This window comes from Pseudorca crassidens, chromosome 7 (assembly GCF_039906515.1).
Source record: "Pseudorca crassidens isolate mPseCra1 chromosome 7, mPseCra1.hap1, whole genome shotgun sequence".
NCBI lineage: Eukaryota > Metazoa > Chordata > Mammalia > Artiodactyla > Delphinidae > Pseudorca > Pseudorca crassidens.
In genome coordinates this window covers 62538449-62556895 of record NC_090302.1, presented here as the reverse complement: position 1 = coordinate 62556895, position 18447 = coordinate 62538449, and the positions used below count along the sequence as shown (strand labels likewise).

Below are 18447 nucleotides of genomic sequence, written 5' to 3'. Positions count from 1 at the left end.
GACCTTGGATTGAGATGTTACTTCCTGTAACGAATCAATAGGCACGTGCATTTTTATGTAAGTCCCTTCAATGTTAATCCATCTTTAAAATTATCACAGCAATTCCATTTCTTTTATGTAGAAGTAAGATGTTCTTTGTTGAGACAGGTTAAGCTCTTGGGTCTTCATCCAAGTGATGTGGCTTAAGAACATCTGGAGAACCTACCCTTGTTTTCTTATTAATGGAAAGCTTGTAGGGCTTAGTGATTTATAACTTCTGTGTATACTAACACACCATCTGATTTTTTTCTTTTTTTAGAACTTTATTTCATTTGGAACCTTTATGTGATGATGTAATATGCCACATATGAAACTTTCCTAATGAGAAAAGCCAGTATTTCTGCTGCATGTCAGATTGCATAGCCAGGAGGGGCATGATTTGGAGCAGACCCCATCTAAGTGTTTGGATCTTCTGGAATGTTGTCAGGGTGCTAGTTTCAGCTTGTCTCCAACCTTTCCATCTCAGCCTAGCCTGGGACCTTAAGATGAAACCTACCCGCAGGTGGATTTGGCAGAGCTTTGAGATACTCTGTGAGAGAGGGAAAAAAAAAAAAAAAGCGTTGGGTATCAAATACATTTGAGGAATTGCAGAATTCTAAATCTGCTGTTTGAAAACTCTCACGGCTTATTAGCATATTAAGGCTTTGCGAATTCCTAGAGCTCTACAAAATTGGGTCTGTCTCGTTCCCTTTACTTTCCCGTCTTCATCTCCCATGTCTCTCTGTCACTCTCTAGCAACTCAATTGATACGGGTTAGGCACAGGCACTTGGGTTGTTGGGTTGTTACCTGGCTGTTGGGTAATCGAGGAGGCCCCAGTGAGATGACTGGAGCATCTTAGCTCTGTTGCATGCGCCTCTCATCCTTCAGCAAGCTAGCAAAGGCATAATCTCCTGCCCGTCACAGAGACGCAAGAGCCAGCAAGCCCTTCAGTGTGCTTATATCAATTTGCTAATGTTCTATTGGCCAAATCAGGTCACATGGCCAGGCACAGACTCAGAGCAGGCAGGCACTGCAACGCTACAAAGCAAAAGGTGCTGATACAGGAAGAGGTGAATAATTTGGGTTACTTTTGTAAACTACCTTATGTGTAAGAACTTTATTTTTTTTTTTGTTTCCCTCTACTAGAATATAAGCTCCACAAAGGCAGGTTTTTTTTAAAATCTATTTTGTTAACTACTTACTTTTATTACTTAGAACAGTGCCCTGCACATAGTAGGTACTCAATAGATATTTGTGAATGAATGCATAAAAATAAACCCATTTAACTGTGTTTAAGCCAACATTTTCAAATATGTTTTTCAGTTGCTCCCATTATTAGTGGAAAGCCAGATGAAATTTCATTGGAAAGTAGAGATCCTTCGGATATCTATGCCTTTCTTACTGAGGATAGAAACTCCAGTAATTAACGGAAAATGATGATCTTTACAAAGAGAAAAATCTCTCAGTATTTATTTTGCCTCCTTTCATTCACCTAACTAACTTAAGTTTTAGTAAATGGCTCTCATGTATCAGGTGTGTCCTAGATGCTCATGGTAGTGGAGAGCGAGAATACAGCTCCTGTCTCTGGGAGGTCTCAGATGAGTTGAAGAACAAACCTATAAAACTGAACTTTGACCAATATGATATGTGCCATTGTAACGTTGTTAAAACAGCCCCCAAGAAGACAAAGGAAGAAGTGTTTACATGTGCCATAAGATATGAGAGAGAGCATTCTACCTTTGACCATCATATCTATTCAGACTGATAAAGTCACTCTTCTAACACAACTTGCATATTGCCAACATAGCTGTTCATACCATTTAATCTCTTCGCCCATCCACACGTTCACCCTTGTTCTCTGTTCTTTCCAAATCCTACCCATTCTTCAAGTCTGACCAGCAATGGAACATTCTCTGAGTTTGCTTACAGTTTTCCCCTGAATTCCATAGCATTTATTGTCTGTATCATAGTCATGTGTAATACCTACAGACATCTATTCTACTGTTTTTTAATTGACTATTTAACCCTCCTGTTGTTCACCTTTTCATGTGTGACTGTTTTGTCTTTTCAAAGAATTAATAACCATCTTGAGGGTAGAGTTTGTGTTTCTTTTCTGGAATTGCTAAAAATAATGTTTGCTATAATAAGTGCTCTGATAATTAATTAGAAGGATATACTGAAAACTGAAATTTTTAACTTCCATTCATCACCTAATTATGGTCAGGCCTGATAATGCATGTGAGCTATTGGCTGTCAGTACAGAAATATTTCTCCTTAGAACGGGTGTTTATGTACTGTCTTTATGTTGGAAACCAGTTACTACTTTATATGAAGCTGCAACCACAAGCCAGTATTTTTAACAGGTTGAAATAAAACTGACAAATATTAAGAGGTTTGGAAATGGATAAGAGAAAATCTTAAAATGGTGAAATGGCGAACTATAAATGCACAGGGAGTAAAGAGATTTCTCTACTGGCAAAGAATATGTTGAAAAAGGGAACAAAGGAAAAACAAAGATGTGTTACCTGCTGATTTTTGGCTCCAGAGCAGAGCAGTGAAGCATTTGTCATCTGTCAGTTAGTTTTGCAATTTCTGTACACCTGCATATTCTATCCATTAGCCCCATAAGAGTGCCCTTTAGTGGGAAATTTTGCTTAACATGGTACTTGATGTGTGGGAAACTCCCCAAATAAACCACAAAACAATCAAGTCAATTCATTTAGGTTGAGAAGAATCTGAATCTTACATTTGACTTGGAGGCCCTTGAAAAAGGCAAAAAGGATCTCATCAATATTCCAAGTATTCACTGAAAGAAGCTGCTCCAAGTCATAGTAATGATGATAAGAGAAAGGAAATTGTTAGTTTACTCATAGTCATAGTAATTAAAGCATAATAATCTATTCAGATCCTATTAAAGACTGTGTCTCACTCAATACATTTCCAGGCAGGTTTTAGGCCACAGCCCATTCAAAACTCCTTTTCCTTAAGTTCTACAGTCTAAGGAATTTCTTGCACTCATTCATGGCTCTCTCATATTAGGGGATGGGTGCTGTGTACAGCTGATGGATTAGTTTATTGCTTATGAACTTATTTCCCATTTTAAGTGAATGCATTTTGTTGGAGGTCTCATTGGTATCTGTATGGTGTGAGTATTCATCTTTAAGCCTTATCCTTTTGGAATGAGCTGACTATGGACGTCTCCACTTGCATAGTTGAGAAACCTGTTGCTGGACTCAGAGTAATCTCACAAAGGTCAGAAGCCTGACCTGGAACAATTTCTTTACCTCAAAAACTGATATTAGCTACAGACATCAGTAAGCACACAGTATACTAGAGCACATACAATTTTTTAAAAAAGAAATGTGATTTTTGCCGTATTCTATTAAACTTGAATTTATTTCATTCTCACATTTTTCCTTTCATTTATGCTATATGTGGGTATTATAAGGAAAAAGATTGTTATTTGATTACATTAAGATCAGTCCAGTCCTAGCTAATATAATAAGACAAGGCAAGACTGAGAAGGAAGATATGAAATTGTCTTTATTCACAGATGATATGATCATCTATGTAAAATATCCAAAAGAATTTACAAAATAACTCCTGGAACTAATGAACAATTACAGCAAGGTTGCAGGATACAAGGTTAATATACAAAAATCATTTCACTTCCCTATGTACTAGCAATGAAAAAGTGGAATTTGAAATTGAAACTATAATACCATTTATATTAGCACCCCCCAAAATGAAATACTGAGGTTATAAATCTAACAAAATATGTGCAAGGTCTATATGAAGAAAACTGCAGAACTCTGATGAATGAAATAAAAAAAGAACTAAATAACTGGGGGCATATTCCATGTTCATGGATAGGAAGACACTATTGTCAAGATGTCAGTTCTTCCCAACTTGATCTATAGATTCACTGAAATCTCCTTCAAAATCCCAGCAAGGTATTTTGTGGATATTGACAAACTGATCCTAAAGTTCATATGGAGAAGTAAAAGACCCAGAATACCAACACAATATTGAAGAAGGAGAACAACGTTGGATGACTGACACTACCTGAGTTCAAGATTTACTATAAAACTACAGTAATTAAGACAGTGTGGGATTGGGGAAAGAATAGACAACTAGATCAATGTAACATAATTGAGAGCCCAGAAATAAATCTGCATAAATACAGTCAACAGATCTTTGACAAAGGAGCAAAAGCAATACAATGAAGCCAAGACAGTCTTTTCAACAAATGGTACTGGAACAACTGGACATCCACCTGTGAGTAATGAATCTAGACACAGTTGTTACACTCTCACAAAAATTAAATCAAAATTGTTCATAGGCCTGTGCATATAAATTTAAACACAAAACTATAAAACTCCTAGAAAATAACATAGGAGAAAACCTAGATGACCTTGGGTATGGTGATGACTTTTTAGATACAATACCAATGACATGGTATATGAAAGAAATAATTGATAAACTGGACTTCATTAATATTGAAAACTTCTGTGAAAGATAATATCAAGAGAATTAGAGGATCAAGCAGCAACTGGGAGAAAATATTTACAAAAGGTACATCTGATGAAGGACTATTATCCAAACTATACAGAGAACTCTAAAAACTCAAGAATAAGAAAACAAACAACCTGATTAAAAAATGGGTTAAAGACCTTAAGAGACACCTCACCAAAGAAGATTTACAGATGGAAATAAGCATTTGAAAAGATATTCTTCATCATAGAGAAGAATATATATCTTCTCTATGATGATATATCTTCATCATTGAAAAGATATTCTTCATTATAACAACAGTGAGGTACCACTACACACCTATTAAAATAGCCAGAATCTAGAACATTGACAACACCAAATGTCAGTGAGGACATGGAGCAACAGGAACTCTTATTCATTGCTGGTGAGAATGCAAAATGGTTTAGCCACTTTGGAAGACAATTTGGTATTTTCTTATACAACTAAACATACCCTTACCATACAATACAGTAATCATGCTCCTTGGGATTTACCCAAAAGAGTTGAAAACTTATGTCCTCATGAAAACCTGCACATGGATGTTTATAGAAGCTTTATTCATAATTGTTCAAGCTTGGAAGCAAGCAAGAAGTCCTTCAGTAGGTGAATGGTTGAATAAACTGTGGTACATCTAGACAATGAATATTATTCATTGCTAAAAAGAAATGAGCTTTCAAGCCATGAAAAGACATGGGGGAAACTGAAATGCATACTACTAAGGGAAAAAAGCCAACCTGAAAAGCGGACATACTGTGTGATTTCAATTATACGACACTCTGGAAAAGGCAAAACTATGGAAACAATACAATGATCAGTAGTTACTGGAGGTTGAGAGATGAATAGTAGGAGGACAGAGGATTTCTAGGGCTCTGAAAATATGTGTAATACTATAATGATGGACACATGTCATTATGCATTTGTCCAAACTCATAGACTGCACAATGCCAAGACTGAACCCTAATGTAAACTGTGGGCTTCAGGTGATTATGATGTGTCAATATCAGTTGTAACAAATGCAGTACCCTGGTGGGGGATGTTGATAACGGGAGAGGCTGTGGATGTGTGAGGGCAGGGGGTATATGGGAATCCCTGTACCTTCTTCTCAATTATGCTGAAACTACTCTAAAACAACTAAGTCTTAAAAATAAGTCTATTTTAAGAAAGTGTAGATAAAACAAAGTTAAATATTAGAAAATCATTTTCAACATAAAAAGCGACATGAATGTGTAAGAAAAATAAATACGTTCCTCCCTTCACAGGGCAAAAGACATGAGTTTATAAAATTAGAAATGCAAATTTTAGAGTGTTATGCCAGCTCTCACCTACCAAACTGACAAAGATTCTTTTTAAAAACTTTTTTTTACTTTTAATACACTTTTTTTAGGTTACACTCCATTTATGGTTATTAAAAAATATTGGCTATATTTCCCATGTTGTACAATACATCCCTGTAGCTTGTCTTATACCCAGTAGTTTGTACCTCCCACTCCTCCACCCTATGTTGCCCCTCTCCCCTCTCCCCACTTGAAACCACTAGTTTGTTCTCTATTTCTATGAGTCTGCTTCCTTTTTTGTTATATCGGTTTGTTTGATGTATTTTTCATATTCCATATATAAGTGATATCATACAGTATTTGTCTTTGTCTGACTTATTTCACTTAGCATGATACCCTCCAAGTCCGTCCATGTTGTTGCATATGGCAAAATTTCATTCTTTTTTTATGGCTGAGTAGTATTCTATTGTGTGTGTGTATGTATACACCACAATGTATACCACATCTTCTTTATCCATTCATCTGTTGATGGACACTTAGGTTGCTTTCATATCTTGGCAATTATAAATAATGTTGCTAGGAACATTGGGGTACATGTGTCTTTTCAAATTAGTGTTTTTGTTTTTTTAGTTATATACCCAGGAGTGGAATTGCTGGATCATATGGTAGTTCTATTTTTAGTTTTTTGAGAAAACTTCATACTGTATTCCATAGTGGCTGCCCCAATTTACATTCCCACCAACAGTGTACAAGGGTTCTCTTTGCTCCACATCCTTACCAACATTTGTTATTTGTGTTCTTTTTGATGATAGCCATTCTGACAGGTGTGAGGTGATATCTCATTGTAGTTTTGATTTACATTCCCCTGATGATTAGTGATGTTGAGCATCTTTTCATGTGCCTGTTGTCCATCTGCATTTCCTCTTTGGAAAGATGTCTATTCAGTTCTTCTGCCCATTTTTAAAATTGGGTTGTTGTTTTTTTGATGTTGAGTTGTATGTGCTCTTTATATATGTTGGATACTAATCCCTTATGGGTCATATCATTTGCAAATATTTTCTCCCATTTAGTAGGTTATCTTTTTATTTTGATGACTTCCTTTGTTGTGCAAAAACTTTTAAGTTTAATTAGGTCCCATTTGTTTATTTTTGCTTTTATTTCCTTTACTTTAGGAGATGGATCAAAAAAGTATTGCTGTGATTTATGTCAAAGAGCGTTCTGCCTATGTTTTTCCTCTAGGAATATCCAGTCTTACATTTAGGTCTTTAATCCATTTTGAATTTATTTTTGTATATGTTGTTAGATAATGTTCTAATTTCATTCTTTTACATGTAGCTGTCCAATTTTCCAGCAGCACTTATTGAGGAGACTGTCTTTTTCTCCATTGTATATTCTTGCCTCCTTTGTCATAGATTAATTGACCATAAGTGTGTGAGTTTACGTCTGGGCTCCCTATCATGTTCCATTGATCTGTGTGTCTGTTTTTATGCCAGTACTATACTGTTTTGATTACTGTAGCTTTGTAGTATTGTCTGAAGTCAGGGAGTGTGATACCCCCAGCTCTGTTCTTCTTTCTCAAGGTTGTTTTGGCTATTCAGGACCTTCTGTGTTTCCATACAGATTTTAAAATTATTTGTTCTGGTTATGTGAAAAATGACATTGGTAATTTGATAGGGATTGCGTTGAATTTTCAGATTGCCTTGGGTAGTATGGTCATTTGAACAATATTGATTCTTTCAATCCAAGAACATGGTATATCTTTCTATTTGTGTCATCTTTGATTTCTTTCATCAGTGCCTTATAGTTTTCTGAGTACAGGTCTTTTACCTCCTTAGTCAGGTTTATTCTTAGGTATTTTATTCTTCTTGATGCAATGGTAAATGGGATTGTTTCCTTAATTTCTCTTTCCAGTAATTCATTGTTAGTGTATAGAAATGCAACTGATTTCTGTATATTAATTTTAAAGTTAAAATAGAATTTACAATGAAGACCAGAAACAGGGGCTCTCATTTAGTTCTGGAACAATTCTAAATTGATACCATATTTTGGAGAGCATTTTTATACCATATTTTCCTTCCATTACTTTCTGTAAAAACTTATTCTCAAACATTCAGTTTGGTATTTGGAGGACGAGAAGCATAACTCAGTCCTGTGGTCTTTTCCTCCCTTTTTTCCCTCTTCTCCTTTTCCCCCTCCCTCCTTCTCCTTCTTCTTCTTCTTTTCCCCTCCCTACCTCCCTCTCTCCTTCTCTTAAATGTTGAAAAATGGGAGGTATTTAGTCAGTGAAGACCAGTGTTGAAGTTTATATCTATCTCTTCTCTAGTACAAAATGTAGATAATATAGAAATTTTTTTTTTCTGGATTATTTTTCTTGCCAAATGGTAAGGAGTTTTTCAAGGCCACTCTAAAGACTTCCTGCCTGTGTACTCTCGGCTCATTGTACCTCCAAGTTTCTGGCATAAACCATTGAAAGGAATTTTTAAAAAATGTGCTCTAGGGCTTCCCTGGTGGCGCAGTGGTTGAGAGTCCGCCTGCTGATGCAGGGGACACAGGTTCGTGCCCCGGTCCGGGAAGATCTCACATGCCGTGGAGCGGCTAGGCCTGTGAGCCATGGCCGCTGAGCCTGTGCGTCCGGAGCCTGTGTGTCCGGAGCCTGTGCTCCGCAACGGAAGAGGCCACAACAGTGAGAGGCCCGCGTACAGCAAAAAAAAAAAAAAAAAATGTGCTCTATTAAATTTGATAGGAACATTTGCATTTTGTAGAGAGAAGATTCACACATGATATATTTGATTTCAAGCTTTCGTAGACTTCTTTTAATTTTTCACTAATATCACAGGGCAGAAACTAGGGACTTAAGAGCCATTTGGTTACTTTGCCTAGTCAGACAAGCTTGGGATTCCTGGGGAGAGGGGCATTCCAGTGGGACAAATAGATATGCAGGTATGCACTGGACACAGAATTACTGTGCGTATATATTCAAGACTGATGTGGACTAACAGTAATCACACTTGCTCAGAGGCACATTTTGACTGCCCTGGATTATTATTCATTAAATGTAAGATTTCCTAACAGTAATCTAATTCCCAGCTTTGAAAAGAGAAGCAAATTTAGGAACTTGGAATTTTCAGAACAGAAAAAAAGGTATCTCTTGTCAATTCCAGACTTTCTTCTCCTTAATCAGAATTCTTAAACTATAATCTTTCTTTGTCTTGTTCTTATATCAGTCTTTGTTGGTGAAGTTTCTAAATTGGAGAGAAAAGTGAAAATATTGTCAGGACAGATTTCTCAAAGAATTTGTGGTACTTTCCTCATCAAGTGTATTTATAACTAACATATAAATCTCAAAATGTAACTGTAAGTATTATCTTTCATGTGAGGATGTGAGCGTGCTTGATTAACAGTAATTAAGCTTCATGTAACATACATTTTATGATCAATTTAGTGATAGACAAACAGAGGCTTTAAAGTAGTGCAGACCTCAAACTAGGCACCATCTCGACTGGATAGCAGATATTCTGTGCTGAGTACCCGGGACAACTCTCACATGTGGAAAGCTGAATTTCAGGGAAACCAACTTTCCTAAAATTAATGTCTCTGTTTTTAGGGAGCAAAAGAATATCCTGGGAAAATTTGAGAGAAATTAAACAAAAAGGATGGAAGCATTTTAAGGAAAAGGCTTATGAGTCTCTTGGGAGAACAAAGTGCAAACTATAAAACAACAGACAAAAATACATACAAAATGTTAAGAGGAAATACCGCAAACATTTTTACTCAATTACTGGTTCAATATGTGTGAGATTAATATCTTTCTATCTCCTGCGTATACCCCTTTCAAATAGGAGTGGGAAGAGGGGAAGGAGCTGGCACAGACCAGAGATATTTTCTTGAAGTTGCAGAAGAAGAAGGCTTGTCTGGGACCAAATATCTATAACCTCTGGTTTTCTTAGAAATAAGAAAGCAATTTTTCCAAAAATCATTTTGCTAAGAAATCCAGTCTTTATTTCTTTTTTAAATACACGATTAAAAATCTTATTGAAATGGCAGACCATAAGGGATGTTGAAGTATTTTGGAATATCTAAATGCTTCCAGCTGCTATCTTAATTTTAAACTATTTCTTAAAGGGGATTTCCAGGCTGTTGGCAGCAACAGAATAGAATTTCTCTGTTTTTTTTCTTGTTTCTGTTTCTATTATTGGATTTCACAATGTATCATATGATTTCCTTTGGAGAGGCAATAAAATGCATTCATTTGGAAATTATATTATTTCTTAATAATGTAAAAGTATATATTTACATTAGTTTGGAGTTATTCAAGTTGGTGGAAATGACATATTAAGATACAGTGTTCCCCTACCGATGCTAGAAAATCAGAACTAGAAGGAATGTATTTTGCCAAAAGACATCATATAGAGAAAGATTAAACTGGGGTTAGACATCAGGTGCCTTGGCCTGGTCTCTTAGGAGTGCCAAGGTTCAATCTTTGTGGTGCCCGGCAAAATGTGCCCAGAAAAGAGTTCCCAGATTTCTGAAGGTGGTGTGTAGGAAACAAAAGAAGGGGGTATTATTCACTAAATTCCCTCTAATCTAGGTCCTACAACTCTGATTAGCAAACCTGTAGACTGAAGTTAGTCTTGCATACCGAAGATTAAAGAAGTGTCTATCATATGTCTCCACCATATTCAAGGTACCAGTTTTATCTCCCAGCCCCACTTCCTTAAGAGAGAATCTGCAAAATCTATAATTCTGAGCTCTTCCTTCTGGTCTAAGCTGACTTCACAAGTAGTGAATGCGAGACATCGCAATCGATTAGATAGTCTCTCTCATGAGTTTTGGAACGAGGCCATTGAGAGAATGAATTAGTAGTCTGTGGAGACCAAGGTGGAAAATTATGTAGTCCCTAAGATGAAGACTGTCATTTTAGGTTGGCTTTGACGGTGTGCAAATATTATAAGTCAGTCCACAGAAGAGGTAATACCCCAGGAGAAGTAGAGGGAAGGAACATCACAATCAGAGAGGCAGAGACAGGCAGATATCGCTCTCAGGATGTTCCTGAGTGCCTGCTGTGTTCGTACTGTGCTCCAAGCTGGGCAAGGGTTGGGGTATGTGGTAGACTTATGAGGCTCCCAAAGATATGTCCATGTCCTAATTCCTTCTACCTGTAAATGCTACCATATTTGGAAAATGGGTTTTCACAGATGTGATGAGAATCTTGCGATGGAGAGGTCATCCTGGATCATGTGGGTGGGTCCTAAATGCCATCGTGAGCATCCTGGTACAAGAGAGGCAGAGGAAGATAAGATACACAAAGAAGGGAAGGAGGCAGTGTGACCAGAGAGGCAGAGATTGCAGTGATATGGCCACACGTCAAAGGATGCTGATATCCACCAGAAGCTGGAAGGGCCAGGGGACAATTTCTTTCCTAGAGCCTCCAGTTGAAATGTGACCCTGCTCACAGGCCCTTCTTCAATTTTGTCTCATGAAATTGAGTTCAGATTTCTGGCCTCTGGAACTCTGAGAGAATAGATTTCTGATGGTTTAAGCCACCAGGTTTGTGGTAATTTGTTACAGCAGCCATAGGAAACTAATACAGGGATTTCCTTAGCATGAAATAAAACATCCTTTCTGTTCCCAGGTAGTCAAAAATCAATTAGATGGGAAAATCAAATACCCAGTTAACTAAAAAAAGAGTAATAAAGTCCTTATTGAAGGGGCTGGTTAGCAAATGGCCACAAATTGACAGAAGAATGAACATGAGTTCTTCTAGTGAGTTCTAAGATGTGTGGTAGGGATGGCATTAGAACTGGACCATGAAGTCAAACACAATTAGTTTGAACTGAGAATATTTAAAAATGTCAGGTGACAAAGCCCATAAATGCATGATTAATACATTATATCTTCCTCTCTCCTCGATGAAAATAATGTATAAGAAACAGAGATTGAAATTAAAATATCCCTTAGAAGATGCTAGGCAGGCCTGTGAGCAAAGATCACTGTGTCTAATGATAAAGGTAGGAATTTCTGTAAAACTTCCTCATTTACAAAAGGCAAAGCAAACATTCTCAAAATTTATAGAACAGATCAAAAGTGAGGTCTCTTTTTAAAATTTGATTTTAGCCTTATCCTCTTTTTTTCCTCCCAATGATGTGAAAATGCACATTGGATGTTATTAAACGTGAAAGTGACTTTCCCACCCCATCTATCTTCTGGATTATCTCATTTTTTCTTGTGGTTGATTCATTGCTGCTTCTTTACAGGAAAGGAGACAGGGCGATGTATTTATTGAAAAGTAAAATCAAGGGCAAATGACCACGTGAATGGAGGAGGAATAGAGTTCAAATTCATAATAAATTAAAATGTATTACTTTCTCATCTCAAGGCTGAGAAACTCCTGTTTAGTTGGAATGTTGAGGATGGAAATTCTGTAAGACGTAAGCTCTCACAGGTTATGGCCATGGAACACTCCCGGCTTATTACCTTCCAGGGCTGCTTTCTGCTTGTATCTGTCAGCTGTATCCCCAGTATATTAAGCTGATCCTTTCCAGAAAGGAATTTAGTAAGTAATATGCTTAGATTAAAAAGTGCCAACATAACATTACACATGGAAATTCCTGACGATTCTGAGACAAATTTGGGTTGCGTAAGATAAAAAGATATCAGGCCAAATTCCTCAGAAACTATTACCACGGAAAACCACTGCTGCTTCAAAATAAAAAAGAAAACAAAGCAAATTAGCTCCGGTATACATTGTAATGCTTACCAATATCCAGTTCTCTCCTTCCTGGGCATGAGGGAGACTACCCTTCCCTGATCCCTGGCAATGAGATGGGGCCATTGACTTGTTCTTGTCCATGAGATATGATCGGAAAAAACCTCTGTGTGGTTTTCTCCTACTTCTCCTGTCCTCTGAAAGGAGTTCTGAAACCACATTTTTTAAATTATGAGCTTCCATCAGCTGCAGACTTTGTGGAGTAGAAAAAAGTACTCTTGTATCAAACATTCAGAGTTAATGAGAAATAGCCTTTGTTGTATTAAGACGCTTAGATATCAGAATTAATTTGTTACTGCAGTATAACCTGCAGTTTTTCCTGACTAATTCTATACTAGTCAACCAAATAAAGAAGTAGACAAACAAAAATTTATGTTTAAAAAAAACTGGAGGGAAACATACCTGGCTTAAAGTAGTGTGAGTTTGCATATACTTTTTAATATTTGTATATTTCCATATTTATTTGTATATATCCATATATACACACAAACTACTTTTATGAATGGATAAATTATACTTTAAAAATCATTATCTCAAAAATCATACTGAGCACAAAGTGAAGACAACCACGTTGTACTCTTAGAGATCTTTATATTCTCTCTTTTAGTCCTGTTCCCAAATGTTTGCAAATAGAATATACTCTAAAGATAAGCTGGCTTTTATCTATTGCCACAGTTCAGATTTCATATTGGTGGCTTCTTCCAAGTGGTTCCTTAAGTGGTTCCAGTCCTTAATTCAAAAATGTGATATTTTCCAGCATGTTGACACTCAGGTTGTTTCATTAGCTCTAGAATAATGTGTTATATGAAGAATAGAGGAAATTGTTGAAACTAGTCATTGAGGCTTGTGTTCGTTCTCCCCTTAATCTTATTCTAAGAGATGGAAAATCCCTCCATGGGTCCTCTGCTTAGGGACCTGGCATCACATAAGCTTTCCTCCTTGTCTGGAGTAACAATTTCACCTTGGGAGTGAGAATAATTAACTAGTATGGAGATGTCTGTGGGTTTGTGTGTGTGTGATGGTGTACCACAAATGCTATGTATTATTCTTCCATCCTCAACTTTTCATTTTTGCCTTTTTAGGTAATAGAGTTAGTTGGTTGCATTAAATATTGTTTTGATTGTTAAATATGTTAAGTACAGCAGTTATGTAACCACAATTACTATACAAAAACTGTAGAGATCTACAGATCAATAAAAAAAATGACAACCCCATAGCAAAATAGACAAAGGACATGAGCAAGCAGTTTACAAAAGAGGAAGCCAGGATGCCCATTATACATATAAAAGATACTCAATTTTGCTAGTAATCAGGAGAATGCAACAGAGAAATGCTATTTTGTAGCCATAAAATTAGACATAATTTTAAAATCTAATAATGATAAGCATATTGAAAAAGTGAATTCTAATACATTGTTATTGGAAGTGAATATTGGTACAACCAACTTAAAGAACAATTCGGAATTATTTAGTGTTATGGTTTGAATTGCGTCTACCCCCCAAAAGATATGTTGAAGTCACATTGTGAAGTACTTCAGAATGTGACCTTATTTAGAAATAGGATTATTGCAGATGCAAACAGTTAAGATGATGTCACACTCGAGTGAAGCGGGCCTCTCACCTAACATGAGTGATGCTCCTGTATGGAGGTGGCTGTGTCAGGATACAAGGAGAGTGCCATATGACATGGAGGCAGAGATTAGAATTATGCGGCCACAAGCCAAGGAAGGTCTGGGGCTGCCAGAAGCTGGAAGGGGCAAGAAAGGGTCCTCTCCTAGAGCCTTGGCCCTGCCAACACCTTGACTGCAGGCTTCTAGCCTCCTGGAACTGGGGGGACAACACGTTCCTGTTGCTTTAAGCCACCCAGTTGCAGGTACTTTGATATGACAGCCTTAGGAAACTAATACCTCTAATAAGGCTGACAGTGTGCATACCGGTGATCCACAGTTCTACTTACCTTTCTCCTACATTCAAACCAAGAACCTAGTGTTCAAACTGAAGTCTCCCTAAAGTATTCGAGGGTCCTCAGTGATAGATGTTTGTATGTACAGAAAGACGGTGGTGAAGAGCAGTCAACTAACCTGGTTTCAGCTCCTTACCCTAGCTTCAACCAGAGTTATTTGGTTTTGGTTCTGATTAACATTTCCCTTGAATAAAGTCTTCCCTGACTAAAAATAAGCTTGAAAACAACTGGAATAAGAAAATATTCTTTTGTAAAATGATGACATTTCCTTTATAAAAGCTCTTTGATCTAATTTAAAGCTTTTTCTATTTTCACTTGCTTTATTGTGCTACTATTTTTATCTCTGTACTATACATATGATATTCTTATTTTAGTGAAACCTTTTCTCCCTTCTGGTATTTTTACTCCTGTGTAAGTCTAGTTTTACCCTTGACACATATTGGTAGTACGAATGTATCTGTTGTATTAATCAAGATTCTATTAATCACAGTTTTGTTAGCTATTTTTATTTTTTAAGTAAATATTATTATTTTTATTTATTTATTTATTTATTTATTTATTTTTGGCTGCATTAGGTCTTTGTTGGTGCACGTGGGCTTTCTCTAGTTGTGGCGAGTGGGGGCTACTCTTTATTGCGGTGCGCGGGCTTCTCATTGCAGTGGCTTCTCGTTGCGGAGCATGGGCTCTGGGCACGCAGGCTTCAGTAGTTGTGGCTTGTGGGCTCTAGAGTGCAGGCTCAATAGCTGTGGCTCATTGGCAGGCGGATTCTTTTTTTTTTTTCCTTGCGGTACGTGGGTCTCTCACTGTTGTGGCCTCTCCTGTTGCAGAGCACAGGCTCCGAACGCGCAGGCTCAGTGGCCATGGCTCACCGGCTCAGCCGCTCCACGGCATGTGGGATCTTCCCGGACTGGGGCACGAACCCACGTCCCCTGCATCGGCAGGCAGACTCTCAACCACTGCACCACCAGGGAAGCCCTGGCAGGTGGATTCTTAACCACTGTGCCACCAGGGAAGTCCCAGGAAATATTATTTTTATTTCGTATTGGGGTGTAGTTAATTCACAATGTGTTAGTTTCAGGTGTACAGCAAAGTGGTACATTTATACATATACATTGTCCATTCTTTTTCAGAGTCCTTTCCCATATAGGTTATTACAGAATATTGAGTAGAGTTCCCTGTGCTATACAGTTGGTCCTTGTTGATTATCTATTTTATATATAGTAGTGTGTATGTGTTATAGTATAGTAGTGTGTATATATAGTAGTGTGTATGTGTTAATCTCAACCTCCTAATTTATCCCTCCCCCCGACCTCTCCCCTTTGGTAACCATAAGTTTGTTTTCAAAGTCTGGGAGTCTGTTTCTGTTTTGTAAATAAGTTCATTTGCATCATTTTTTTAGATTCCACATGAGTTATATCGTATAATATTTGTCTCTGTCTGACTTACTTCACTTCGTATGATAATCTCTAGGTCTATCCATGTTGCTGCAAATGTCATTATTTCATTCTTTTTTATGGCTGAGTAATATTCCATTGTATATACGTGCCACATCTTCTTTATCCATTCCTCTGTTGATGGACATTTAGGTTGACTCCATGTCTTGGCTACTGTATTGTAAATAGTGCTGCAGTGAACCTTGGGGTGCATGTATTTTTTTCTTTTCTGCATGTATATTTTTGAATTATGGTTTTCTCCAGATATATGCCCAGGAGTGGGATTGCTGGATCATATGGTAGTTTTATTTTTAATTTTTTAAGTAAACTCCATACTGTTCTCCATAGTGGTTGTTCCAATTTACATGCCTACCAACATTGTAGGGGGGGGGGTTCCTTTTTCTTTACGATATCAATCAAGAGTCTATTAATCACATTTTTGTTAGCTATTTTAAATAATTTATTAACAATTGTAACCAGTTTTGGATGGCATGAAATATGGATCAAAGTTCATTATTTATTTACTTATTTTTGCATATGAATATCCCATTTTTCCAGCATGCTTTGTTGAAAAGATTATCCTTTGCCACTCAATTGCCTATGTAACTTTGTTAAAAATCAGTTGACCATGTATGAATGAGTCTGTTTCTGGACTCTTTATTCTGTTCCATCAGTATATTTGTCTCTCTTTAGACCAATATCACACTCTTGATGACTGTGGCTGTGTAATAACTCTTGGAATGAGGTAGTACTCTGACTTTGTTCTTTTTTTTTTTTCAAAGCTAATTTTGGCTATTCTAGGTCCTTTGAACTTACGTATAATTCAAAGTTATGGATCATAGACCTAAATGTAAAACCTAAAACTGTAAAACTTCTAAAATAAAGCCCAGGAGAAGATTTTTGTCATTGCATGTTTAGGCAAAGAACTTTTACATATGATACCAAAAGCATGGTTCACAAAAGTAAACATTGATAAATTAGATTTTATCAAAATTAAGAACTTCTGCTCTTCAAGAGATACTGGTAACAGAATGAAAAGTCAAAAAATAGGAGAAATACTTGTAAATCATATGTCTAACAAAGAACTTGAATTACAGAGTATTAAAGAACTCTCAAAACTCAATAATAAGAAAATAACCCAATATAAAATGGGAAAATAATTTGAAAAAACACCTCATCAAGTAAGATATGTAGATGGCAAATAACAACATGAAAAGATGTTTCATATTTTAGGGAACCACAAATTAAAACCACAAGGAGATACTATCTCATACTTATTAGAATATCTAAAATTAAAAAAATTGACCATGGCAAGTGTCAGGGAAGATATGGAAGAATTTCAACCCTCATACACTTCTGGTAGGAATATAAAATGGTATAGCCACTTTGGAAAACAATTAGGCAGTTTTTTATAAATGTAAGCATGTACTACCATATGATCCAGTCACTCTGTTCCTAGGTTTTTATCCAAAGAAAAATAAAAGATATGTTTATACAGTGATATATGAATACGCAAATGTTTATAGTGGATTTATTTATAAACTGGAAATAGTCCAGATGCCCATCAACAGACAAATGGATAAACAAATCGTGGTACATCCATACAGTGAATACTACTCAGCAATAAAAAGGAATGAACTGTTGATACATGCACCAGTGTCAATTCTCCTCTAGGTTTTCTTTTGAAAGCATTTTCCCCTTACTGTGTTTCAGCAGCACTACGGGTCTTTCACTTCCTCAACTGTGACCATCTCATTCCCATCTCTTTGCTTATGTTGTTGTTTTTATCTGGAACACACCACCTCCTCTTTAGTAAGCTAAATTATATTCATCCTTAAGGTTCCAATTTATACTTCAGCTCCTCTGAGAAGCTTTCCTTGACCATGTATGTCATTTTTATGTGTTCCTGTGTGATTCTATCAGAATAGCAGAGTCTGATTTAATCTAGAAAGATGTAGATTTTGGTGTCAAGCAGACCTCTCTCAGAAACTCCAGTCTGTGCTTTCTTAGCTGTTTGACCTGGAATAAGTTACACTGCCAGGCTAAGCCGCAGTTTTCTTCAGTTGTCAAGTGATCCTATTAAGTTTTATGAAAATTAGAGGAGAATAATGCATATAAGCCATTTAGCATGGTGCTCAAGGTTTTTTTTTTTTTTTAGTATTCATGATAGCTTTATTTTACTGAATTTTTGTTTCTTGTTTATCATTCTCTACCATAACATATAACATAAGTTCTGCTTGAGAAGAGCTGTCTTTCTTATTAATGGTTGCATCCCTAGAATCTAGTAAAATGTCTGGCAAATAATAGGTGAATGAATGTAAGGATGAAACTTAAGCCCTTATTTTCTCATTAGGAAAGATGTCCCACTGTTACCGAAATGCTGTCCACTCTCGTAATCCTCAGGCTGCCACAGAAGCAGAAGCAGCCCGTGTCCAGTGTGGCTCACTCCCTGACTGCAGT

At 36.7% G+C, this 18447-nt stretch overlaps 1 long non-coding RNA gene across 5 annotated transcripts in view; it reads left to right on the top strand.

The window, feature by feature from the left end:
- The window catches only part of LOC137227843 (uncharacterized), a 389194-nt gene that overhangs the window by 24437 nt on the left and 346310 nt on the right, over positions 1-18447 (top strand). The gene's annotated exons all lie outside the window — the stretch shown is intronic.